We start from the raw sequence: 27706 nt of genomic DNA, 5'->3' as shown, positions 1-27706 counted from the left end.
AGCTGATTGTTATATGATTTATATGACACACACATCTGACTTTTTATCATCAGAAGGAAGAGCTCATTTTCCAGCAACCTGCCATGGAAGACAGAGGTGTTAGCTTCTGGTTGTTCTTCTCTTCCGTCTGAGGAGGCTGCCCCAAGGACCTAACCAAGACAGGACTTGTAGTGGGCTCTCCATGACTTCAGATGTCCCATGGATTGAAAAACCTTCCTCTCAATTAACTTCAGCTCTCCAGTCTAAGAATGTCCTACGTTCCAAGGGCAGCTCAATCCAGGTAGCCATGCATTGTGAATCACTGGTGATGAGCAACATTTTGGGAGGGAATGGAAGAGAGGTAAAGCAACAAATACACACTGTGGAAAAATCTCACCTTTTCTTGAAGCAGGTAGGGAAAAGAGAGCAGGAGACAGCACCTAACTTTTACAAAGAGTTACACGGGGGACAAGCTGACAAGGGGGAGAAGCAAATTGCCCTAGGACTTGCCCAACAACATCAGACATATGCCTGCTTATTTGAGAGCTGCTGTCAGCTGAGAATGAAGGAGGTGTAGAGGGCAGAAACTGCAGAGATGTTATGAAGTGGAGAAAGGGGACTTTTGAGTCTCAGGCTGGGCAGCAGCAGTGGCAAAGAGTTGGGGGTACCACACCCTGTGATTTTGTTGGCATCTATCATACTGCCACATGTAGTCGCTTTCCCAGGATGGAGGGTCCCAGTTTGTCCCACCAGCCCTCATAAAGGGTGGCAGAGACACCATAAAGACTTCAGCACAGAGGGCACTACCCCACATTGTAGCCGAGCTATGCGTACATTGCCTTGGACCCCCTTGGAAATCTTAAAAGTAGAAATATCTCCTTACTAAAACAGCTACAGAGTGTTTCTTGAATGGGGATGGAAGAGAGGAATGGGACACTGCCAACCACACAAACACACATAAAAACTCCTTCAATCACCAAAGCATTCCATTAGAATTAGCGTGAGGAAGATCCACATATAGGTAACATCAGGATTCCTTTCTAGGCAGAGTTTGGGTTTCTTTAAGATAGTTTTTCTCTGGACATCACTGAACTTTCGAGAAATCTGCCAGAGCCATAAAGGGAAAATATAACTTACAATACCAGTGGAGTATCATTCTCTGTGTTGTCTTCCAGAAGCTAAATAGCTGTGATTTTATTAGAACTCTGCTGTTGCAAGACCACAGAGTAATATGCTGACATTTTGAGCTGCATTTAAACCCAATATATATTTTTAAAACTACATTTATGTTCCATCATAAACTGACACTGGAGAGAACAAGTCACTATAGCCACCATGACTGCGCTTGAACTTAAAATGGAAAAAACTCAACTGAGTGGATTGTCAGGAAAAGCCCTTTCTCTATGTCAGGGTCTATCGAGGGCTTTGCAGCAGTGCCAGTCCCTAGTTTCTGACCACCTCCCTTTTTAATTAGATTGCAAAGCAAGTTGCCAGTAGGGCTTCTGGAAGATTCAGCTTCTTACCATGCCCCATTTACAAGGACTAGCGAGTTCTCTAGTTACAGAGAGGTGGACTGCATGGACTGCAGTGGAGTCCAGCCCTTGTTCAGATGCCTTGTTAAAAAAGGAAGCTCCTGCTCGATTTCATAGGGATGGTCAGACTCTATTGGCTATGTATAGCGCTTCTCCTGTCCTGAGAGTATTTTTGCTCAGTTTTTTATGATCTTCCCTGTCTCCCAGGGCAATCTGGTAGCATGAGACATCAGAAAAAGAATGGAAAAATGTTTGTTAGAAATGATGTTGTGCCGAACTGAGATGAAAAACCACAGAGAGACATCATTTTTCTTTGCTGCAAAAATTTAGGGTGCCCTCTACACTCCTCCTCATACATGGATTTCAAGGTGCATATTCTTAGAGATATTAGTTACTCAACCTGTATTCAAAGCATGAAAACTAAGCCAGTAATCACACTAATTTTCTTAAGTTCTCCACAGGTATATACAAAAAAGTTGGTTGGTGCCCAAAGCAGCCTGCAAAGTTACACCCACTCACTTTGGGAAACTACAAGGTTCAGCCTCCCTCCCTTCGTGTGGTGCCAAGCAGGTACATGGTCTCCTGGGACAGAAACTGCCTTCTCGTTGTATAACTGCAATGAGATCTTCACTGAAAAGCAGGGTACTGGCACAGGACAGCAACTCAAGTAAAACAATATATACATACTAGGTGCTCAATCCCCTGTAACAATTGCGTATACAATAATAAACAGCTAATAATTGTCTAAGACTTCCTACGCCTTATTGCTCTAGTCATTCATCCCGAATGTTCCTGATACATTTATTAGGAACATTTGGGATGTAACAGAACAACAAAAGAATGGTACCACGACCTTAGAAGAGGGCTGAAAACCAGATCCAAGTGCTACTTCTAAAGAATTCTGAGATGTTCTCAGGATTGCTGTCATTCCTATTAAGATTTTAGACACTTATATTTCAGTAGCCCCAGCAATCCAGGGAACAGGATCGCAACAGACAATTTGTGTACAAGCTTATTAAAGCAAGATAACTCCCAGACATCAGTCTTATCCTCTTGACAGTGTATTCACTGTTGCTAATTGTCTTCTTACTTTACCTGCCAAATGAGACAATCATGCTGCCCAACACAAAGCCAGAAAGATTACAAGAAAAATGCTTTAAAAAAAAGATTTTTTTTAAAAAAAGCATTTTTTTTAAAAAAAGATATATCTTATAGCATAAGCCTGGAAAGGGAAGAAACTTCACAAGGGACAAGAAGAGCTATACAGCAGATACATGACTTAACAGAAGAGCAAATATGACACATGAATAAATGTAGTGCATTCCAAAAAAACCCCAATCTAATACTTCAAAAAAGAGCAATATCCCCTTCACGGCTCACTGGTACTCCCTGAGGAATTTTGGAAAACATTCTATTAAGACATGCTTTGGTTGATAATATCATAGGGTTGCTGGGATTTGATTTGACATTTTCTTTTTTTTTTTTTGGTTTCTTGTTGTTTTGATTTGTGAGAATGAACACTTGTCTCAAAAACAGGATCTTGGTTACTGAGGAATCTGTTTATTTCAGGCCCTTTTTCCTAACTTGGTATCAGTTGGAATCACTCACTGCTCTTGGTATTCTAGGGGCCTAATTTTAGGCCCCAGTTTTTCAGATGTTGGCCAGAGGCCCCACTCAGTGTCTCTACGTAGAAAAAGCATATTGGAAGATTTACTTTTATCTTTGGTGAGGATTCAAGGCTCCAGAAGATTTTTTTCCACTGAGTTCAATAGCTCTAGGTCTGGCCTCCCGCTTCTGACACTGGTTAGCTTCTGAAAAAACAGCTCTGCCGATGGATTGACAAGACTGAGCGTCTGCAAAGGACATGAGATGGACATTTAACTCTGAGTTCACTTCAGTTCAGGTACTTGTTAAGTAAAGGGTTGGCTCTGGTTAGCTGCAATAAATCTGGTGTCCATGGCTACAGAAGCTGTGACAAGGCAAGTCCATCACACTCAGGATGCAGAACCCTAGCACCCACACGACACAAAGAAAAGCCAACACAGCACAAAGAAAGGAGACTGAACCCAATCCTCTTCTGACAGACCTGGCACCAAGTCTATGAAAGATCTGTGTCCTGACTGAGCTCCATACTTAACTGGTACAAGCATACCAGGGAGTTTCTCAGGGATAAGGGAGTGTGCTTTTTGACAGGAACAAAACTTTCCCATAACAAGCAGATGTCATCCTAGATATCAGCGGCAGGACTTACTCTCTGGAAAAAGATCCTGGGGCTGGCTTATTGTCCAAAAGGCAGCTCTGTAAAGAGACATCTCCCCAAGACACTGATATGCTACAAAGAAGACAGCTTTACTGAGTCATCCTTCACAACATCCTTCACAATCTGACAAGCTACGCAACAGCTCAGTGCATAGCTATGATTACTCCTCTTATCAGAGCACTGCAATATTTCATGAGCTTAAAGATCTCATGGGGCAAGTTGTGGCTGTCAGGACTTTCCCCATGCCCTCACCAGTGAGTGGTGCTAGTACTGGGCTTGGTTTGTGTCTGCCACACAAAAAATGAGATCTGTTGACTCTTATGGAAGTGTAATTCCCTCCTCACTCAGGGGCATGCATATGCTTAAGATAGGATTAAACTAAAGAAGGAAGAAAAGACATCTGGAGTGAAAACATGTTTTAACTAATTTACCTACTGCTACTTTGATTTATTACTGCTTCCAACATGTCTCTGAGATACCATCTGTCAGTTTCTTACATGCTACCATTACCTTTCCCTCTGCCCCCAGCCAAGGGGTATATGGACCACTGATAACTAACAAGAGCTGGGAAGGAAAATAATGAAGGCCCCACTTATAACCAGAGGAGAAGGGGTGGTAGAAAGGATTATTTGCACAGAATTCAGCTTGGGTTTTCAAACCAGTATTTATGGGTTTGGAAAGAGCCAAGAACAAAAGCTTTAAAATAGTTATTAGGGGTTTTATGGAAACTGGATGAATGGATGGCTTCAATAGGAAGCCAAATAAATATAAAAAAAAGATAATTTAGGACTGGCAAGGAACCTTAGGATCTTGAAATAATAAAGCTAGGAAAAAAATAAGAAAATAACACTTTTGAAAAGTGACAGTCTCTGGAGTTCAGAACAAACCCATCTGTCTTAACAGCAAAGATGCTATGCTTGAATCGAGGGATAACAATTGCTACTGTTACTGCCTTCTTATTAATTATTATTATTAACACAAACTATGCTGTCCTATGCATTGCACTCCAACCACAGCAATACAGTCAGATAAACCATCCACTAAGCACAAAGATGGCATTTCAGAGAAAAGCTGGAATCATCCAAAAATAACACGAAGCCATATCCACTGAGTGGCTTCTCCCGCTTTGCTTTATCTTTTAAGCCATGCGGATACATTTAAGTCCTTAGATGGTCACAGCGGTGCCTGTACTAACCACAGCGATATCCCTGCAGAGGTGACCCTGTGTTATTTGGAGCTACATTTGCAGAGCTTCTTTAGCTGGACACCTCTCAAAACCAACCTACAATTCGTGGGGGAAATGGAAAGCTCCTTGCTCCCCTCCCTTTTCTGAAAAAAATCAGGACCCTTATTCAAAGTAGTGATTGTGGCTTCTTTCTACCTGAACACCTACAGTATAAGTGATGCTGTGGTCTTTTACAAACACAATTGCTGGGGATGAGCAGAGTGAGCCAGGCACACAGGCAGAAGCTGATAATCCTCGTGATATAAATTGGCTTTATGCTAGCAAAATTGCACCTCTAGTGGAGTTTCAAAAGTCCCCTAAAAAGAAAAAGCATCATAGGTGTAAGTTAAGCTTTACTAAGTAATATAAGTACTTTATAATTTAACAGCTGTAAGGCGAGAGTAATCCTCAATCTGTTGCACACGCTGATAAATAAGGGAAACTGAGGCAGAAAGCAGTAAAGAAATCAGCCAAACAGTGGGAAAAGCAGGAATCAACCCAGGACTTCTGACTCATGTGCTTATCCTCATTTGGATGATGCTCCTTTCCTGTGAGCCAAATCCCGGTTCTGGTCTCATTGAAGCCAATGTAAAACTTCCATATATGTGAACAGAGTGAAGATTTGAGACTTCAGTCTGTCATCTGCACTTTATAGGTTCGTGCCTTTATAGATGGGGCAGATATTTCATTCTGCTCTGTGCTTCAGCCAGCTGGACGGTGCTATGTTTATTTTTCTCATTGTACCCTAAATATACAGTAATTAAGAAAATTTCTTTCTCCCATATGGAAGATTTTAGTATTTTTAATCACAAAATTGCTCTTCTTCATTTATGGCACTTCTACAGAGAGATCAGTTGCTTGTAAACGTTAGCAGCAGAGATGGCTGTGCTTGTTCTCATCGGGGTCTGCTACAGCAGGCAGGCAGCTCCCTGAGGCCACAAGAGAAGGGCTCCTGCCCACCTATACACCCCCAACACACACTGCTGTGCTCAACTCTCTCTTCTATCGTCTTCTGTCTGGCAGACAGCTGCCATACACTGTCAGTGCACAGCAGCTAAGCAGGGCTCAGGTAAGAGGCTGCCACAGCTGGCAGATAAGGGCCTGGTCACCTCGCCCTCACCTGATGCTGAAGCAAATGGAAATTCTTCACGTGAGACACAAAACTCTGATCTGGGCTATTTGGTAGGGTGCTGACTGATAACCACGCTGTATGCCAGGGCATGCATCTTCACTGTCTGTTCCAGGACCTGCTCTGAGGTTGATCCAGATGCCCCGTGCCACTGCTATGTAACACCTCAGGCAGTGGTTAGTACTCAGGGTGAGCTGTACCTCACTGGAGCAGGGCAGCACGGCCTCTCTGCAGGAAGGGTTACAGCTATCCACTCTCCTTCCCATCCCTTCATGTCTGAGCGCTGCTTTCAGAGAACAAGACTGCAGCTTTGGCCATCTCCCCTTCAGGGAGCAGAGAAATGGGGACTCACACTCCGGTTATGTTCCCTGAGACCTAGCCTCACTTAAGCTTTTATCAGCTATTACATGCTCTATGACTTTTTAAAACTATCAGCAGGTGCCTAACATTGCTCTTGTTGAAGAGAAAAGAGCAAGATTGGACAAGCAAAAGATGACAGAACTGAAGATTTAGTCCCATCCCTACATCACCTGCAATGCAGGAAAGAAGGAGCTATTTATTTAATAAGACATGCCTCTTCTCCACTCCTCTCACTCCGTCAGTGCAGAAACATTGACGGTTCAGCCAGCGGTTAGCTGCAAAAATACTCATCTCTATTTTATTCCAGCATATACATCAGTGAGCACCACCACTTGGCCAAGGAACATGGAGAGTATTGAATTTAGTGTGAGCAAACCCTGTCGAGAGTGAAGACAGTGTCTATTGTAATAACCCTGCTTTGAGATGCTCATTTCTGAAACATTTCTTCTGGGCGGAAACTTTCTCTGCCTTATTCCTCCTCAAAAAATGATTTGTGTCTTTTCTTTTTGAAAAGACTGTGAAAATTCTCCTCATTCAGTTCCAAACTGTGGGAGGATGAATTAGGCACGAGACTTCACCTACTGATAAGGAAGCAATTGTTAAAAATTTGGGAGAAAACTATCATAAATGACACATTTTAAGAAAACTTACTGCCTTAACTGATACTTTTTAAGTAGCTGGTTATAAACAATCAGACACGCTTGAATTACAGTCAGCATCTGCATCAGTTGAATTATTTCAAAAGAATTCATTATATCTGCTCTACTTTCAAATACCTTTCCAAAGAAGCCAGAGAGAGCTGCTGATTTGCAGAAGAGGGCTGGCAAGCTTCTGCCCGAGAAGACCAGGTTTCAAATACAGTGTTTGAAATCAACACCAGAGAAGTCTGTAACCACCAAGAGACACATTCTCCCTCCAACTCCAGAGGGAGGGGAACTATGCTTTTTTTTTCTCTGCATCATCATTTTAATTTCTGCATACTTAACTTGCATAATCCTTATCTCTAATCAGATAGGATTATAATGAGCAGCCTTCAACTCAGCCACTTTAGAGTCACCCTTCTTGAAATAAATATAGTGATCATGACAGCATAGAGAGCCAACAGCTCTCATTTTACTGTGTTGTGCAGTCCTGCAACTCGCAGACAAAAAGGGATTTATCTGCTGCTTGCTCAGACAATCCATTCTAGGCACCTTTTGGAAACCCAGAAGCAAGGGCAAATTCAACCAATCTGGAAAGAAAGGCAAGTCAGAGTAAGACTGATTTGTGTATAATATCAGTGACATTGAAAGGGGAACAGATCTCCACTGCAGCTGACTCGGTTGCTGATGCATCAGATGAACAATTCCGTTATGCATGTCTCTCCTGTTCTCATAGGTGAGGGTACAAGAAGCATACGTGCCTAAGTTTAGTCCAAAAATTAAGATACGTACAGATACAACTTTTCCCATTAGCGTTCTGCTCCAATATACAAAACACCGGAGGCAAACACAAGCAACTTCACTGGGTCGAGCTACCCACGTCATGACATGAAGCTGAATATAGTCCAGAACCCTGCAGGTCAGAGGGGTGGAGCTGGCACAAAGCAAGCAGAAGGACTCGCCAATTTAAAGCTTCTTCCACAGAAAGCACTATCTCATCCCACCAATTCCAAGATTTTTAAAGTGAGACGTGGGTGAGAATACCCTCCCTCTGTCCCCAGAGCAGTGGATTTCAGTCATTGAACAGTTCAGACTTGAACAAAACGTATGTGCAAGTACACTCATACAACACTAGCCTCCAAATACTCCCAAACCCTAATGACATCAAGATTTTCTTTAATTGTTGTATTTTTAAACCCTTGATTTTCTTGTGGTGGGGGCCTCAGAACCATTGGAGACCTTGGGGGGTGGAGGGGTGCCAAAGACAATTGTGGCCTGGGAATATTTGCCAGCTGGACTATGAGATCTATTTTTGGTTCTCAATTCTCTTTTTTTTTTTTTTTTTTTCTTCCCCTCCCTGTTCTCCTTGCAGATCCTGTGTTCTGGCTCACTGGGGTCTGCAAATGCCCGGTCTCACCAACTGCAGACCTGGACTGTGCTGGTGTGTCATTCCCTGAAACCGAGAGGGCTAATGCAACAGGGAGTAGCAATTTGATCTATCAGGAAGCCTGCCTTTTCACAAACTGCACTCACCAGCTAGGATTCCTACTAAACTTTGAAGGCCCAGTGTTGCTCCTATTTACACCCACTCAGCTTTAACAGCTACCGCAGACTTATACTAGGGATACAGAGTTTGGAATCTGGGATTCATTTCCTATTATAAAGAAAGAGAAAAAAAGCACACTTTGAATCCAGCTATCTCGCAGACTGAAATTTTGTTCTACATTTTTCCTTTCAATGCCACAGTCTCCTCTGCTCTTTCTGCCTACTTCCAACTTTCAGATGAACTGCTGAGATGCTGAAATTCAAACTACAAGAATACATACCATATAAAACAATCACAAAAACTGCTGGTTCAATATCTTCCTATCTACCCTTCCTACATCAAAGCAAGAACCTCTGGTTGCCTGACACGGCAAATAAGATCCTGCAAACATGACTGGAACTCTGCTCAGAAGTGGTAAGTGCCACACGAGCCAGTCCCTGAGGCTGCTGCCCACCACAAAGACATACGAGAGTGTCCTGAACTCAATCCTCTGCTGAAGTGCAGCACAGAGCACCGAGATGCCTCCTTCACAAACAGCAGAAAACACAGTGCGACACAAAAGGCACTGACCTGCTTCACCTGGCAAAGAGGCAATGATATCTACCAGCTGCATACAGAAAGGGGAGTGAGGAAAGGCTTTTGGATCACATATGTCATCATCATGGAGAAGGGCAGAGAACAACACTCTTGTGTAATAATGATAAGGTACTGTCAGAAACAGAGGTCTGAAAGGAACGTCAAGAGCAGGAGGAGGACACTAAGGATGCTGATAGGCAGTAATCACACAATGGTGTGGGAGAAACCAAGGCTGAAGGAGAGGAGCTCCTAGAAGGAAAAATACAAAATCTCATTAATATGACCTACTTCACAAGGGACTGAAAGGAAACACAGCCCTTACCACCCTCAGAACAAGAGGCTACATATTATACATACAGGATTTTTTTCCCCCCAGACTGTGTATCTCTAGCAGAAGACTACCTGTGGCCACTTTGTAATCAATTACCTGCAATGTCCTTTCTTAATTCTTTCATCTCTTCCTCATGAGTCAGTTTCTGCAGTACCTGAAGCAAAATAGATCCACAGCTCAGATACAAGAGAGCTTGTCCTATACACCAGTTTTATCTTCAGTAACCAGAGCCAGCTAGATAGCTGAAAACAGACAGGTTTTCACAATCCTGTTAGAAAGCAGACAGGTAAAGACTTAGGGGAAGGCAAATCTAGACGATCACTGCAAAGAACACTATTTGCATCTTTCTCCCCTCCGCACCCCAGAAAGCCAACCCTGCCCCTTTGTCCCCACTGCATTTTCAGAGCTTGAGCTATTAACTGGACACAACATGCAAAACACCACTTGGAACCCATGGTCTTGTCTGCAGAATTTGTTTTAATCCTCCTCCTAATGATGATGTTCTTCTCGAAGCCTTACTGACAGTGCCCATTTTACCACATTTCAGTCACTCCTTCCAGAGTATCATCTGGATGTGCCACAAACATCAAACGAGGAACAGCTTGCACAAACAAAAGCAGAAGCACGCTACATGTGCTTGTCCAAATTATCTGGCAAGCAACAACTATAATAGGAAAAAACAGATAAACGAGGAAAAAATAGAGAAGTTATTTCCTTACAAACATTATTCTTAATAAATAACTTGACTCACTGTCCTAAGAATAATTTGTCTGGGACGTGGTACTTAAACTGTTTGGAACTTTTCTTTTGAACTGCTCTTCACGCACAGCTTTTGTCAGAATTTAATTTGTTTTATTGGATCAGAGGACCAGAGTTACACTCTAGCACTCTGTAATTCTTTCTGTATACAGTTTGAGTTGTGGAACTTTTTAGCATATCCATCTGGGTCACACATCTGTGGGTAACACCCGTACAGGATTAAATACCCTAAGCAAGAATCGGGGACTTTACAGTCTGTGCCTGTTCAAAGTAAAGCACCTAATGGCAAGGTTAGGCACACGAATAGGATTTGGATATGCAGGCTCAACCGGCAGCCAGTATACCCTACGTGCTGCCACTGCTTAGAAAGAAGACTTCCCTACCATCTTCTGTGTGTCCTTCTTTTCCTCCCCTGAGACCTGATGTCAGAGGAAGGGAGTTTAGAGCTTCTCTCTCTACCAGTGGGTCATTTTCACTCTCTTACATTAATGGGAATTGCAGGTGCACTGCAGGCAGAACATTAACTTCTTCAAACAGTAGAGAAAAGGCTACATGCACCTGGGGAGGAAGAATATACATCCGTTTGTGCAATCTCAGCTTTCAAGGGGAAATGTGTAGTGGAAAAAGAAGGAATGATAGGGGAAATTAAATTAAAGTGCAGGAAGAAGAATATTAGTAACAGAAGGGAACTTCTACCTGTGATGCTGGCCAAAAGGCTTTCAAGATGCTCAGTGAGAATACACGGGTGTGCAGGAAGCCCGTCAGACTATCCAAATACGATGCTGACTTGGAGACTTCTGGAGAAATTGCTCTACCACAGTCTCAGAGAACCTCGCTGCTCAGTCCAGCTCTGACATCCGTGGCTCTCTTGTCCCTTGTTTCTCTGGGTCAGCAGGAGCTCACCAGAGCTGGGCAGGACAGCCCTTCAGGCAGGCATTCCTCCAGTATCTCTTGGCTCTCGTGCCAAACCGCCTGGTGCATGTTCAAAGGCACTGCGAGTGAAGCAGGGCAGCATTCTGAATGATGTGGCTTCTTGATGCCAAATCCACTGGCATGTGAGTATCTGGGTATGATTTTCCTACGTATTTTGTACCAAAGAACACGGGAGGTTGTGTCCACTTGCAGTCCAAGAGGTTTGCTTGGGCCTGCAAAACTGTCCTCCCCAAGCCCCAACAGACATCCACCAACCTCACAGAGAGCAGCACAGGGATCTCAGACATGCTTATACTCCTTTTACCCCCGTAATGATGTTCTTCTATGCCTTCTCAGAGTCTTTACCTAGGCTCTGGCCCAACACCTGTTCCTCAAGCTTCTTATCACAGGGTCAGTCCTGTCACTCAGCCTACTCTGCTCTTTGCCCAGCTGGTCTCTCAAAAACATTGATTAAATCACATGGAAGGTACTAATCACATTTGTCCCAGCTGCCTTTCAACCCAGTGAGGACCAGTTCTCTCTCTGCTCCTTGTTTCATTTTGAGATGTCTTCATACATTATTCTTCCCTGTCCCACTGATTCCTCATCCCAAACAGTCTCAGCCTACACTCAAATCACTTCCAGAGCCCTTCTGCTCTGCCAGTATCTTCTGCAGTGTCATTAAAACATCCCTATCTCCACAAGTCACCTGCCTAATACACCTGGACTGTATTTGTACTGGCAGAGTACTGCCACCCTGTGAGCACCAACACTGCACACTGATGTTTCAGTTCAATTTTAATATGGAAAATTGCTTAAACAAACAAATAAAAACCCACAGCCACATGTAAATGGTAGAATAGGACTTCCTTTCCCACTCCTCCCTTTAAGTTCACTGAGGTGACAAGGTTTCTGATATGAACAGCAGCCCTTTGAATAAAACTTGGCAGGTTTCATGCCACTTATTTCTTTTAGGCCAGCACAGGGCTGCGTGACATTAACAGCTTCCAGCCATACCACTGATGGGAGGAAAATAATTTCTTCTGTTAGCAACGACCTTCCAGCTGGTATGCTTGCAAAGCATACTAAGTGCTAACAGCCTTTCTTTACATCATTGATTTTCTCAAATCATTGTCAGGTTTTCTGGTAATAGGTTCATTAGTCTCACCACAAAGAGGTGATGAACATATCCACTAAGACTAAACCAAGAATTTAAGGACATGAGAGCTGTGTGATTTAAATGATAGACCAACTTAGTGCACAGGTTGTGCTGCACAGCATCACCCTCCTCTCTGTAACATTATGAACTGGGATGCAGTCAGGCTACCTCTGATCTGACAGAACTGAGCAGCTCCCAGTCTAATCATGGGCAGTGCTCACTTTGGGATCCGTGTACAGGCTCCCTTATTGAAGATTTCATGGTTTTGTCATTTAGCTCTGCACATTTCATTTCACCACATTCTGTTTACTTCCACCCAAACAAGTTACTTTTATTCTCCACATTTATCTCTGTTGATCAGCACTATCTTTAGCAACTCTCATTCATGTAAGAGAGAAAAATGCTCTAGTGTGTTGAGGGCACGTCCTTGTGTGGTTACACCGTCCCACAGTAGGCGACCCTGAATCTGGAATAATGCCTGCATATTCTCTTCCACTTGGGTAAATTCATGCTGCTGAAAGACACAGAAAATGAGGCTACTGCAGGACTGATGTGGCAGAGCTACAGGCTCCATACAATACTATGCTGTGCATTACAAATACAACAATTTGTTCAGGCCTAGCTCAGGTATCTCTAACTTGGCAGTACTCCACATAGTACACTCTAGCCCATACAGATGCTTGGTAGTATCCTCCAGTACTCTGGGTAATCACCACAAAACAGACATAAAGGTGACTGAAAATGTGTCAGTCCTTGCATTATCTGCTGTCACTATTTGACCATTTGTGTAAAGTCCACATCATTCACCTCATTTTTAAAGTGGCTATACTAGCAGAAGAGAAATGTCTCTTGATATTTGGTTATAACACAAAATGGTAAAAACAAATGTTCAAGGAAATTGTGTCTTGCATTCTCAAGTAAATAGAGGAAAGTTTGGCCAGAGTTTGCTGTCAATGAAAAACAATGAAATCGTACCATAATAACAACTGTTCATATCACTCTATTGCAACTTCTTTAAGTTTGAGATTGTTTAATACTTGAAATTTGTATGGCACCAACTACATCTAGACATGCTTTATGCAATGCATATTTCATGTTTCACACCCCCATATCTACATCCTACTGGATTGTGAAGTTTCAAAAGTGTTATTTATCCATTTCTCTTACATGATAGTAACAAACACAAATCACAACAAACTACATGGTTTATCTCAAAATCCACAAGAGACAGGAGTACATTTAGAGTAAGAGGTCCCAAGTTCAGGGGACTCAGTAGTAGCTAGACCATCTGTGTTATTCTCTTCTCATGATCATGTTTAATGCTTTGCTGAAACCACACCTGCATGCCAAACTGGACAGATTCACATCCTCATGACCGGAGAGAAGCACAGTTTTAACACTCTCGTGCAATCTTTTCTGGCTTGGTTTTGCTATTTGTAGTATCACTAGGGAAACCAAACTTGAGACTGGTGATCTTTATTCAACATGTGACTTCCCCAGACGTGATCTCAGCAAACTTATGTATCACTTAACTCCAGGCTATTCTTTCCTATACAAACACCCGTGAAACCAGGTTGAACTGGAAGGTAAGTGACTACTGCTATGATTCTGAGCAGCTTTCTATATCTAGTACATAAAGAGCTACAGTGACCTCTAATGGCAAGCTGCCAAGCTTTTGGAACTACATTACCTGTGATACTAGACAGCATGTGTTGGATATTTACTCTAAAGATAACGGATCACACCTAGCGCTCACTGGAAAGTCTCACAGCACTTTACAGCTGAGGGATGTAATTACCCATGGGAAACACAAGGCAGAGGGGTATGATGTGACTCACCCACAATCAAGCACCTGGTCAGGAACAGCCACGAAGGATACATGTCAGGGCTTCCGAGTTCCAGTCCAATGTTTTCTCCACGTAAAACTGTCAATAAAACAGGTAAGATAAATTTCAGCACAGATTCCATCTTAAATCCAGGCTCTGGCCTAACCTTCTGTGGCAGCTAGCACTCTCTTTTCAAAGCATTGACCTGCGTTTTTTAATAAACTGACCACTGTGTGCCAGTGCTTGATATTGTTTTGTGTCTGTAGAAAGACAGAGTTTTAGTTACAGGAAATCAGAAAATGAACAAAAGAACACTTTACAGCCAGTACAGCTGCCACTACAGCTGGCTTGCAGCGCATCATGTAGCAGAGGCAAACTTATGCTTAAGACAAACATCACATAGACAGAAAGACCCGAGGCACCAGTAAGCTAGCAGGCAACACTGGATTTGGGTGAACCAAATCCACAAATGCTCTCACCTCTCAGCAAACACACAGCAGTAGGACTTAGCTTAGCATGCAGTAAAAGAAGTTTCACTAAGGCAGCTTGACCCTACACAAAGAGAGGGCTGAGCACCTGCAATGAGACAATTACCACAGCTCAGACAACATGCAGTAATTACCTGTTGAGCCACAGCAATATGAGCATATATTTGAATCCAAGCTATTTTCCCATGGCTACAAAAGAAGCCCAGAGTGCACCAGAGTGCAGGACCTAACAGCTTCCCAGAACCACAAATACAGTGCTAGTGTTTCCCTGCTTCACTTGATAATGAAAAATAACATACAGGTGTATCCCTTTATCAGAAGACCACTATTTCTGTAATTGCTTCAATATGGTAGTTGTTTTTTTTTCTTTTCCTTTTCCTTTTTTTTTTTTTTTTTTTTTTTTTTTTTAAGTATTATTCATTTAAACAGCTACTGAAAGCATCAGATCAGTAATAATACAGATTTATAGCAGACTTGCAATAACAAAGCTTATAAAGGATTCTTTCTAGACATGAACATCTTGACAAAAATAAATTTTCAGCTGTGCTTAGCTAATTCCATAGTTATTCACTGTCAAGTTTCTTGGACTTCAGTAGCAAACATACTTCAGGCCATGGTCTACAGGACTGGATGGGACCCCAGACCTCAGGTTCCAGGTAGGCTATAACTGGGGATATCCTACACAAAGCAACACCTCTCCTGTTGACACTCACTCTCTTGGGTATTCTGCCCAAGAAATCCAAGTACAAATTACAGGGGACACAGGCTGGAAAAACAAATAACTTCTAGGTGATAAAGGAAATTAATAATTCAGCAAAATTATTAGGGAAAAACTAGAGACAAGAATAGGGAAAAAATAGGGGAAATTGTTCCTTTCTGTTTCTCTTGCTGCTGAGGACAACTTCACCAGATTTCTCTTGGTCAACAAGATTTCTCTTGGTCTGGCTGACACCTGTGTCTCTTGGCAAGTACCTGCAGCCAAAGAGGGGCATTGAATTTGTATCCTTCCATGGCTACCAACAGGCAGGTAACCATTTTCACAACAGTGTTGTTGACTAAATGCCCTCAGTTACTTCTGGTTTACTTGTGAATTGTCAGCTCTCTGACACTTTCAGGCAGTATTACATACCTCGAAGAACTGGGCCAATATCCAGGGCACAGATCTGGCACGTGATAAATATTAAGTGCAGTATCTCCTTGTTACCACAGCAACTTGAAAAATACAATGGAAACAGTACATATCCCTGCAGAATTCCTGAAGATGAACAGACGTACTCTTTGAAATATTGAAACAAATATTATAATGATGTTCTTGAATTGCAGAATAAATTCTACTCCATGCAGTCATGAATGTCAGAAAGCCAGATGTTGTTCATTGATATTGAAACTTCCTATAATCTCCTAAAATCTGTTGGATAACATACAGGGAACTGATTGTACCAAAGCAGCAAGAACAGCACTGACAGCTAAACAACTAAACAACCTTTGGGGAAATACTGATTGTATTGCAACTTATTCTTAGTCATGTTTATGTGATTTTTAAAATAGATATATTTATTTACTCCTGTGGATTGTGTGATACAGACTTTATCCTACCATCTTAGTGGGCTTGATTCAATCTCTGTTACTTACCATGGGAAACTAAGGATTTAGTCTCTTAATAAAGAACACTTTTTTTTTTTTTCCCTAATCCCTGGAATTTAGCAATAATCAGAAAAGACTATTTAACAAAGAATCACATTCCTCAATTAAAAATAAAATAAAATAAACATAATTACTTAAAGGAAAAAACTCTTAAAACTAGAGATGCATTTTATTAATAGTGGCATGGCATCAGATTAGATTTTCCTGCATTACAGAGGTAATGCAAGAAAATATCTGAAGACTGTAAATAAGAACAGGTTAAATTCATACAGCTCCATGTTATTAGGTACGACACAAAAAGCTCCCATTTTCTTGGGGAGCGACAGTATTATTCACCTTCCAAACATGTTATTCCCCGCTTAGTCAAATTGCTTCAGTTTGCATCAAGATAAGCATGGGTTTGTAATGCAATACGAAAATAGAAAGGTAGTTGAGTGTCTCGAGATAGATGATCTGACACAAGAAATCTGAAATTAATATGCAGCTCCACCACCATGACTGAAAAGCAGAAAGTATAAACTAACTCTTGGAGATATAAAAATATAAATGTAATCATAGTCAAAAATACACTAAAATAAAAGTGCCTATAGTCAGAACCAAAGTGACCACAGATAGTACAAGACCCTCCTGGGCCTTGCTGAATTACAGCCTTCTCATGTTGAATATTCTCAGTTATGAGGCTAGCCTTAGTTATTTTCTGTATCAATCAGATACTACAGCAATAATTAATACAGTCTACTGAGAATTCTCCGGAGACTATCTGATTTATTTATTTATTTATGGATACAGCCAGGGTGGAAGCACACTCAATTAGAAGCAGAACTGAGCTGAACAATCATCCAAAACTTGAATCAAAGCATTGGGATCTCACAGACTGTTCATTAATATTTTCTCCTCCAATAGTTAAATTGCTGTTTGCATTTCACTGGCTTAAGCTATTGTTATTAAAGGTAGACAGTACCCCAAATTCAGGATATAAATAATATTGAACTTTAAGGAAGTTTTTAGTAGTGTAGAGTTCTTAAATCTGTGGCTGTCCCCAGTGATTAAAAGGAGAAGTCACAAATAAGCATAAAAAGCTAATGACGGTAAATACTTGTGACTGGTTCTGTTTACAAGAATAAAACCCAGTATTTCAAGTCAATCCATTTAAGTACTGCTTTATGGTAATGGTTAGTGAACCTAACTGAGGGCATGGCATCATTGTGCTCAATGCTATTTGTCCTAATTTCGCAGAATCCAAGACTAAACCAGGGGCAGAAGGTATCCCAGGTGGTCAACCCCATCCAGACAAATATCTCCAGTGCTGCAGTTCCTAGGCCTTTCCTGGGAAATTCATACCTGAACTTTGCTGCCTTTCTATAAGAAATCTTCTCTGGACTAGCAGTTAGACACAAGACAGCTATGTGCACATGCTCTTTGCTGTTTCACATTAGCATGTGCTGCTTTGACTCAGGTTTCCCTGGTGATCCACTCCACCATTCCCAGAGGCTAACAAAAGACGATGAAGACCCCTGCTTTTTTGGAACTGGACCACTGAGAGATCAAGTGAGATGGCTAAAAGTACACATGGTCTGCACCAGAGCCAGGAAAAGAGTCACCGAAACTAAGTGTTGTCAGGTGCATATTGAAAAACTGCAGTTGTGTTTCCCACTGGAGAGCTTCTGACCATAAACCAGTGATCTGAGAGGAACATAAATGCCACAGGCTGTTAACAAGGTCTGCTCCCATCATAAAGATATGTTTATCTAATCACCGTTGCTCTCAGACCTGGATTCTTTCACTGTAAGTCACTAACGTGTCACAACAATTACCTGAATTGATGCCAAAGAAAATGTTGCTTGTGATGGCTTTGAATAGCTCTGCCTCGGCCTTTTGTTGTTGTTGTTTGAAATATCCTTTACCTGTTAGCTTTTGCCTTAGACTTAGCAGCTCAGTAAGAAAATACACCAAGAAAGCAAAATAGTTTCTTCTAAGAGATGAAGTGAAAGTCCTAATTTAAATTAAATGTGCACGCTGAGAAAAGGGTCTCAGTGACTGTAGGCAAGGAAGTCACAGCAAAGAAGTGAATCCCACGGAGCTGCAGCCAAGAGGATTTAGAGGAAACCATACAGTGCTTTACTTCCATGGATCTTGAAACATTCTGCAAATGTTCATTAACCCTCCACACTGCTGGGCTAATCACTTGCAGGTACTCATTCCCTGTGAAATGCAGGGGTGAGGAGCCTGCCAAGGGTCCTGCAGAACAAGTCACTGGCAGTGCCAAGGAAACAAAGCTCTGCGCTGACCAGACACACTGGCACATTTTACCTTTCACTGTAAGATCACAAAGTAGAATGCAGGTTATGGTCAGTCTGGAAAAGAAGCAAGAAAGGTTTCCAGTGCTTCTGCTGTCTTGAAACAAGTGAAGAGAAAGGTATGGTTAATAGGAAAAAACATGCTCACCCCCCCGTATGCAGATGGGCCTGAGTTTACTCTTCCCTCAGAAAAAGCCAAGAACTACCTTCAAACATTTCAGGAACAGTTAACAGTTTGTTTCCATTTGCTTATTTTTATATATTTTTTTTCCTGTCTTATCTTTTTTTTTTTCAGACTCAACTTGTGTGGCAAGGACTAAATTAAGTCTGAGGAATTCAGTTTATCAGGGAAAAAAATGAATAAGATAGCCCCATGCAACAACCCATTTATATTCTAGACAAAATGATACAATAACCTAAGCAATCACTACCCAATATTAATAAAATACATCACAGAGACATGGTATTGATCACCTCACCAGGTGCTAAGACAACAGAAAAAGAGCACTGTAGTGATTCAACTGAGAAGAACTCCTAACACAAGGGAAGCTGAAAATGTGCAGTTCGGGGAAAACGCACCCAAACACCTTTGGTCCCACATTAGATTAAGCTGAATTTAAGAGCTGTCATTTTCCCTTTTACTGGTGCTGTCACTGAAAAGGCTTGCGGGGCGAAGGGGAACTTGACGAGTCAAATTTGGGAACCCAAATTGAGTTGAGGCAAATAGACCACAGAAATGGCAAAGTGTCAGTGAGGCTTATAGCAAAAAGAGTTTATTTTAGTAACACAGGTTAGGAACATTAATAAAGATATATATCTCCAAACGAATACATATAATGATTTTTCATGTTGACAGCATCTGTTTAAAGAAGATTTCTATGGCTGTTAGCCAAAGGTTTGGAGAAGTGTTATTTGGCCCTGTAAGTCACTATTATGGAGACAAACCACATTCTTTTGGGTTATTTGGTGTACATGACAGCACAGATGCGATTTTTGCAAGGCTGGCTCTGGCTTTCTAATTAACTCTACTCTCCCCAAGGCAAAGCTGATATTTACCAGTGCTGTCCTTCATTTTGGTCAAATTCCTCCCAGAGCTGATGGTAGCAAGCAGCAAATTCTCATCTTGCTGCTTTTCTTTTAAACCATTTCTTTCCTCTGCCTTTCACCTAGGAGTAAAGGGGAAACCTAAGCCATTCAGCTGCTTTAATAGTGCTGCTCTGCTGAAGCGTTCCATCACTCTCAAGCACTAGCAAATCTAATAAGCAAAGCAATGCCAACCGCCCAGTGTGGTAGTAACCCTTTCCAAATAAGCATTTTCCAAGACTGATTTTTCCATTAGGTTCCTGATCCCTTTGGCATGAATTGTTCTGACTTTAATGAAATGAAATGTGAAGCACGCTGCCTCTTAAGGAAGAAAAAGTCTTTGCACACCATACAGTTACTGTTGTAAAGTGGCTGCCTGTGGGTATCTGTATGCGTTCATGTGCACCATCTCCTTCTGCCAGACAGTAGGAAGAACATCTAGCAAGGAACCATCAAGATTCCTTCTGTAGCAGAAGACCCTGTATTTTACTTTTGCTATCACTTTGAAGTTTTAGGTGTCATGTCTGCACGCAGAGAGGCAAAACAATGTACGTCTTGCAACCTAAGCAGCAGCTTTAGCAGGGAGACCACAAAGGACAGACCCTCCTCTCTTCAGGGTGTGGTGATCTAGAAATTCAGAAAGGCATTTCTGCTTCCTAGATATGGTGGGGATGGGGCTGCAAGCAGAAATTAGCACGCAAGGGTGCATAATTAATCTGTGCTAGCATTTTTCGGTAAAGAGAACAGGAATTACCAGATCTGATCAGTTCAATGGCTAATTTCAAGCATGACTAACAGGTTGGGTCTGGGACCTCCATCATGGACTGTGATTCACTAACCAGCCCAGAGATGTTTCATTCCACTAGTCGGAGGAAAGCCTGAAGGAAAAAAAAAAAAAAAAAAGAGAAAACAAAAAAAAAGTTTACTTCCCTTCTGTTTTTCATTTTCTATTTGTGGTTAGCCTTGAAAAACATATAAACATTTAGCATGTCTACCGCATAATTCTAAGTTTGCCTGCATGTATAGTAGCTTTAGGGAGCAAACACCATCACTCACAACAACAGACCTTAAATCAAACAGACAGTCCTCTGTCTACAGTAGAGAAACCGAGAAACCATTTTTTTCCTCCAGTGACAGTTTTCAACCCCTAATACATTAGAAATCAATCACAGAAACATGAAAACAGCATGGAAAAATGTATGTTTGCTATAATATGTGTGTGCTTACATATGCAGATTCAATACAGCGTGAAATCTTCCCGCAATTCATTCATTCTAGATGTTTTCCAACTGTTAAGACATGTCCCAAATCCTCTCCTACTGCAGTGAGTCCAGTCATGCAGCAGAAGGCTCCTGGAATTATACCAGTGTATTTATACCAGTGTATTTTTGATCACTTCACACATACTGATACTCACACTCTCTTAAATTATTAAGATGCTGCTATTTTTAAATAAGCTACAGGTCTAATGCCAGCCCAACAGCCTGCCATACAAATGATCTATGCTTAAAGCCACTGCCGGCCAAAAGCCCAGAACACAGTTTCCCTTGGCTTATTATGGTTTCCCTTTCCTATTTCCAGAACTTCTCTTCCTCCATCATTCATGAGCCTAAATAACACATGACAGGTCACGTTAAGCCTCTGTGTGACAGCCCTGAGACAATCTGTCAAACAGCTGCAACTCCCTTTGTTCACTGAGTTCTTAATGAGCTTTAGGAAGGGCTTTACAGCCTCCCAGAATCAATCTGAAGCCTTATAAAGAACCCTCAGTGAGCTGCTTTTCAAATAAATGCTTTTGCTTTTATGGCTAGGAGGATATAGAGCTGTGGTGGTTATCCAAGCAGCTGTCACAGCCAGCAAGGAGGGCATACAAAAACCTCCCTGGACTGATCCAGCAGCTCTGCCAGATCACTGGGTAAGCTGTGGAGTGTGGTACAGCAGGATACAGAAACACGAACACGACCAGACCCAGCAAACAAGTTCACAAACGGATGTGATACAGCCAAGATGCTGCTGTTACCTCTGGTTTTAGGGAAGGCGTGCTGCATTTTTACGAGTTGCAGACTATCCTGAGGTTCTACCATGTGCCGTGCAGGTGGATGAGCTGCTGCGGGATCCTAGCAATGGGATACAGGACAGGGTGTTCTGGGGTCCTGGTTTGTGTCCACTGCATCTCATCAGGCCCCTTGGGTGAAATGACTGCCTCGCTGAGGTCAACAGCAAAACTCTCCCTGTTGATAACCAGGTTGTGCCAGGATTCCCCCATAAATGTCTCTCACGTGAAAAAGTTTTGATAGCCACACACGTGGGTCTCACCTTGAATTTACAGCAAACAGTTCGCAGATATATTGCCAACTGCCCTCTGTGTGAGGGGCTAAGGTGTTAAGCCAGACAACACGAAGATGGATCAGAGGGATAAACCCTGCTAAAACACATACTCAAAAAATTGTACTGTTATGCTGTGGAGAGGATGGTGATCTCTAGAGCTGGTGAGGGGATAAATATGAACAAAATCCAGCCTTCTAAAAGAAAAATCTGACCAAAGGCAGCTTGGTGGAACGAACGTGGAATGGGTGTCAAAATTTCACTAAGCATACAGAAAAGTTTTTTTTTTTAACAAACAAAAAAACAGTATTCTCTGTTTTATGCACAGAAGTAGCACCCAAATATCTCCCTGACAAACATGCTGCTCCCATATGCTGAGCAGAGCTCACCCTCTAAAGCACCTAAGCACTTACATGACTTCATCTGATATCGGGCACTCCTGCAAACATCAAGGACAGAGATGCCAAAGCCAGGAACCTGCATGGTCCTATGCTGTGCAGTGCTGCTGGTTTTCCTTGGCCTCCTGGAGGGAAGAACGGCCCAGTGGAAAAAATGTGATTCCCAGCCAGATGAGAAGTACTGAACCTGAATACCCGTGCTTTAAATATCTCTAGGTCTTGGCTTACATAAAGAGCACTTTGAGGAAAAAATGAAAATAAAAGAGTGATTAGACCAATTCCTCTTTGTTCTATAGTGAGCAGCACAGGGATACCACACGGGAACAGCAGTATGGGCTGAGATGGCTGAGCTAAGAGAGTTTCCAGTACCATCACCACCAAAAGCGAAGGTGTGTCAGCAGAGGGGCAGCGGGGTTTTTTGGCCTGGGCACAGCACAGTGACAATGAGGCTGCAGTGCTTTCAGACTTAGGTTGTTCCCCTCACGTGAGATGGCTAATAATAATGAAGCTTGTTACAGACAAAATACCACAACTCACAAGTTATTGCTTGGTTTTTGCACAGGATTTAATGCTGGCTACGAATAAAGGCTCCATCTGAAATTAGTCCCCAAAATGAACCAGTGCATTGGTACTGCAAGGGATTCCTCGCTGCCTGGAATTTTGCTTTAGTAATTATACTGAAGCGACATGAGGATGAGTCAAGTGCATAGCTCAGGAAAGGATGCAAAACACTGATAAAGCTCGATCCACGTTTTACATACATGTAAAATAATATATGCTCAATCTGTTTATGAATGAGCCCTGAGACGTGTTTTTCCTCCAGAAGATAGTTACAGAACAATGACACAGGTTAAGCATCAATCACTTTTTATGCAATGTAAACCTATGTTTATTCTAGACAGCTCTCAGTGGACAGCTGAGCAGTGAAAACAGCCTTGGCTTTTCTCTCTCCACCTCTTTCAAGCACACGCATTCTTCACGAGGGAAACATATAGCAAATTTCACCCCCTGGATTTCCACTTTGAGAGTTATAATCTGAGATTGCTTTAGAAAAATATACGGAGGAATTAAACCCTAGACTTAGTGGGCTGCTCCAGGAATATTTCGTTCCTGACAGCTTCCTGTGAAGTAATTGAAAAGCCAGGGTAGCTGTGTCTTGTATTGTCACGCTAGGATGTGCTGCGTTTAAGTATTACTGCACATGGCCCCGTCAGCTGGGGGTGGGGAATCCTGGTACACCCAGTTCAGTTTCTGATGGAAAGGAGAACCTGAGCTTGTTTGCTAGTAGCAAAGTCCCTACAGCCTCTTTGGATTACACAGCTTCACTCCCGATTCCCAAATTACATCAGATGCAAAGATGTGGACTTCAGTACCCTGCTGACAGTGAAGAATAAGAATCAGACAGAGCTCAGAAAGGGCAAGCAGCAGGGGTGCCTTCTACCTTCCACCAGGTTCTCAGTTAGACTCCACTGCAGCTCTAGCACTCTTAGAGAGCCCCAGTGATGTGTTAAAAAGCAGTCAAAAGTCATTAAAAAGAACAGGCAAAAACTAATGCAATAAACACACTTGATAGATAGCACAGGGAAGTGAGAACAGCAGGAAACGGGGCCTGCAGGAATTGGGCTTCCAGCTTCCAAATACATTCATTCTGCCCTACCAGATTAAACAATTGCATTTTGCAGCACTCCGGCAAAAAGGCTTTTTCCAGAATTGTTACTCTGTCCACTAGCACTCACATGTGGTATTTCAGTCATTTCTGTTGATACTTAACGGCCCAGCATCACGCCGGCTGCTTCCAGGGAACATGTGTTTCTGTCTTTCTAGCTGTCTACAAATTAAAACGGGGTCCCAGAACAAAAGAAACCCGATCCGGGAGGAAAATTCAGATCCGGATTTGGATTCGGGTCCAAACATCACATCTGGTTTAAAAAAAAAAAAAAAAAAAAAAAAAAAGAAAGAAAAAAAAAGAATAATTAAAATCACACACCCCTGCACTCTCATTTCTGCAGCAAGTGGCTAGAATCCGTTTCACCTTTACGGGATAAGCTGCGGCTCTCTCTGCCTCCCCACCTCCCTCCCCCGGCCCGCGGCTGCCTCCCGGTGGCGCTGCCGCCAGGTGGGGCTGTCCGAGCGCTGCGCAAAGCTCCCGGCACAGATACAGGGGGAAAAAAAAAAAAAAAAAAAAAAAAACTGCTTGCCTGCTAGGCTGCAGCCCAGGAGGTTAGGGAGGTGGGAGCTGGGTGCTGCTGCTCGGGGTCTTCTTGCTCAGCCCCTGGTGGAAAGGGGAAAGCCGAGCAGCTGCCAGCAGCCAGAGGTGTCCGAGGGGCTGGCTTTAGGCAGCGTGCCAGAGGAAAAAAGGGAGGATGCACCTTGCCTGGATGGCTCTTGGCACAAAAGCGTGTCTCACTTTAGAAAAAGAAAGGCACGTTCACCGGTTTCATTCACCTAGGAGACAGAGCCTGTGGCTGGGTCAGGTGCAATAGCAAGAGGTGGGACTCGAGACCCTCACTCCCCAAAAGGGAGCGTGAGCCCCACCAAGGCTGAGAGTTGCTGCACGCCATGGAAAGGGGTCCTAGCTTAAAGCTGCTTTATGCATAAAGGAGGGAGAGCAGGATACACAACACGCTTTTTCTATTTTTTTTTTTTTTTTTTTTTTTTTTTTTAAATGAGCCTGAATAGCTGGAAGGGTATGTGAAGGGGAAACATAAAATGCTGGTGAGTCCAGAGGGCCACAGGTGCCCTGTCTCTGCATGTCACTGCGGGCTTGTGCACAGCAGAAGAGAGGCATGAGTAAAATAAACTCCACAAGGGGTGTAAGACTGGAAGAGAGGTCTCTTAAATGCACTCCTGCATACAGTTTTTGTGGAAAAGGACAAAACCAGCCCCCTTGTAAAGCAGTGACTTAGGTTCCCTCTTAAATCTGCCATGGATAACACCCTGCAATGTGCTTCCCTCTGTGTGTGCTGCTGGCTTTCCACCTGAGGGCTGCTCACGTCCAAGTACCTGCAGAGTACAGTCCCTCTGCCCCTCAGGAGGGAGCCTGGCCATCCAGACAGCTCTCGCCCTGCCTGGCTGCAGGTGCACAGAGTGGCAGAGGGACCAAAGTTTGTGTTTTACTGACCACACAGAGATCTAAACTGCCCCAACTTCCAGGACCACTCACAGAATGTGGAGTTCTGCCTGGATTTGGATCCTGTGTGTTGGTGATTTCTCCTGAGATGTGAAAATGTCTGTATGGAACAGCTCTGCACTGACAGCAACGCACAGGTGAGGTGTTAGAAGGCATCCTCCTACAGGCTGATTCTGCACTGCTAAGCAGACTGGAGAAGCCTTGTTCAGCAGTCTCTGAGCTGCCCACAGGCACACACACACCTCAGAAATGAGGCATAATGACGGTGAGAGTGGGGCTGGAGCAAAAGGAGATAGAGACCAAAGAACCTTGCAAGAAATAGGACTGTAAAAGAAGCTTCAGCAGGAGACAGACTGTATTTTCTCTCACACCAGCAGGTGCCTCCCAAGGAGAGAGGGGAGGACTGTTCAGGGTGCTCCTTTTCCCTTGGCAAAAGAGCAAGTGCGTCTGCTGATGAATAGGACCCTTAGAAAGGCAAGGAATTTTTCTCCTTCTTGCCCATATTCAGAAAAGCAGAGAAGTTTTTTGTCTTTTTTTTCCCCTCTCCCCCTTCCTTGGGATTCTTTCATTTGTGATTTCTAATCGCCATTCCACTCTCCTTTCCCCCCTTTTCTTCGCTCCCCATTTGCGAGCCACCCCCAGGGCTTGGCACCCCTCCAGACCCAATGAACTCTAGGAAGGTTTTCTCTCCCCTTTCTCCACCACCGCCACCTTCTCCTCTCTATTCAAGCTGAACTTGTGGACAAAATAAACGCTGGCACTAGGTTGTTGTCCTTCCCCTCCCCATCAGAGGGTTCTGAGGGAGGATTAAACTAATCTCATACATTGACTCACTCCCGGGTGCTGGCCTGGACTCCTGCCATGCAACGAGATGGCACGAAGCGTAACGTCCCAGCAGCGTTTCTGCAGTAATGTCCTATGCAAAGGCAGAAAAAGCACAGAAAAAAGCACCGATAGAGGAGCGGGTGGTTCCATATGTGCAATGTCAACACGTTCACCACATCTGAGACATTGCCTTGGTTTAAAAGGAAAAAAAAGAATAAAAAAAAGAAAAGAGCTTAGAAGCCTCAAGGGAATGGACAGTCCACCCAAGCCAATCATTTAAGTGCTTCTGGACTGGCTCATTTGTTAATTAATACTTAAGTACCGGAAGTGGTGCTGTGATGGGAGGGAGGCTGCAGGGAGCGGAGCTGCCTGGCATTTCTTGGACTCTTCCCATTGCCGATGTACACAGATGATCAGCACCCATGGTGACCTCCTGCAAACCAGCGGCACTTCACAGAGGAAGACGATCATCATGGCACGTGGGGAAACCGAGGTACGGACAGATACAGTGACTTCTGCGAGCTCAGATTAGTAACCAAATGGGTTACCTGAATCCATCTGCCCTGAATCCAACTTTGGTGATTTAGTTGCTGAAAATGCTGGCTCGCTGCAGACATCTCCAAAAGGATACTACTAAGGCTCATCTACCTGGAAAGTTCTCACGAAATAAAACTATGATCTGCATGTGTAACTCCATCTTCCTTCACTGACTTGCACAAAACTACTCCTATCTACGGATGTCAAACCACTCAACAGACATCAAGGCCCTGGCTCAGCAAAGCATCAAAACACGTCTGAGCCCTATGATTTGACCTGACTTGACTTTGATGCAGCTTAAGCACATTTTAAAGTGCTAGTATTTTTTAATTGGTAAAATTAACTCAGCCTCAAGACTTTCCGATGAGGCAGGTAAGAACAAAAAGAAATGCACAGAGCACTAAGGATCATAGCCTGCTGTTCAATGGGAGTATATGTAATATTTCTGGCACGCAGTGACATTTATTCAAGGCTTGGAACACCAAAGTGTATGGATATCCATGAGTTACCATCAGATAGCTACAGTGGATACAATAACAGCATAATCCATAGGGGCACAGATAAAGCTCTGGCAGTTGGGCTGTGCAGCCACAAAGCCAGCTAGTGCAAAGCCTGTGTGGCCCAATCATCCTGGTGGCACTGAGTCAGGAAACATGGTTATTCCTGGTTCTGTCAAAAATCATCTCCACGTCCTTCAGCAAGACACTGAACCTCTCTGTGCTACAGTTTCTCACTTTTATGTGA

General features: G+C 43.0%; 1 protein-coding gene across 14 annotated transcripts in view; it reads right to left on the bottom strand.

The window, feature by feature from the left end:
- The window catches only part of OSTN (osteocrin), a 94763-nt gene that overhangs the window by 40198 nt on the left and 26859 nt on the right, over positions 1 to 27706 (bottom strand). The window contains exons 1-5 of one of the 14 annotated variants that reach the window (XM_068692167.1): positions 14858 to 15000; positions 14248 to 14334; positions 11035 to 11330; positions 9676 to 9847; positions 9243 to 9497 (exon numbers count right to left, since the gene is read on the bottom strand). The exons of 2 other annotated variants lie outside the window; for them this stretch is intronic. The gene's annotated coding sequence lies outside the window, so the exon portion shown is untranslated. 11 more of the 14 variants (XM_068692166.1, XM_068692169.1, XM_068692171.1 and 8 more) reach the window with 11 other exon arrangements.

This window comes from Anas acuta, chromosome 9 (genome assembly GCF_963932015.1).
Source record: "Anas acuta chromosome 9, bAnaAcu1.1, whole genome shotgun sequence".
Lineage (NCBI taxonomy): Eukaryota > Metazoa > Chordata > Aves > Anseriformes > Anatidae > Anas > Anas acuta.
Note: the sequence above shows the minus strand (reverse complement) of the source record. Positions and strands in the feature narration are given on the sequence as shown.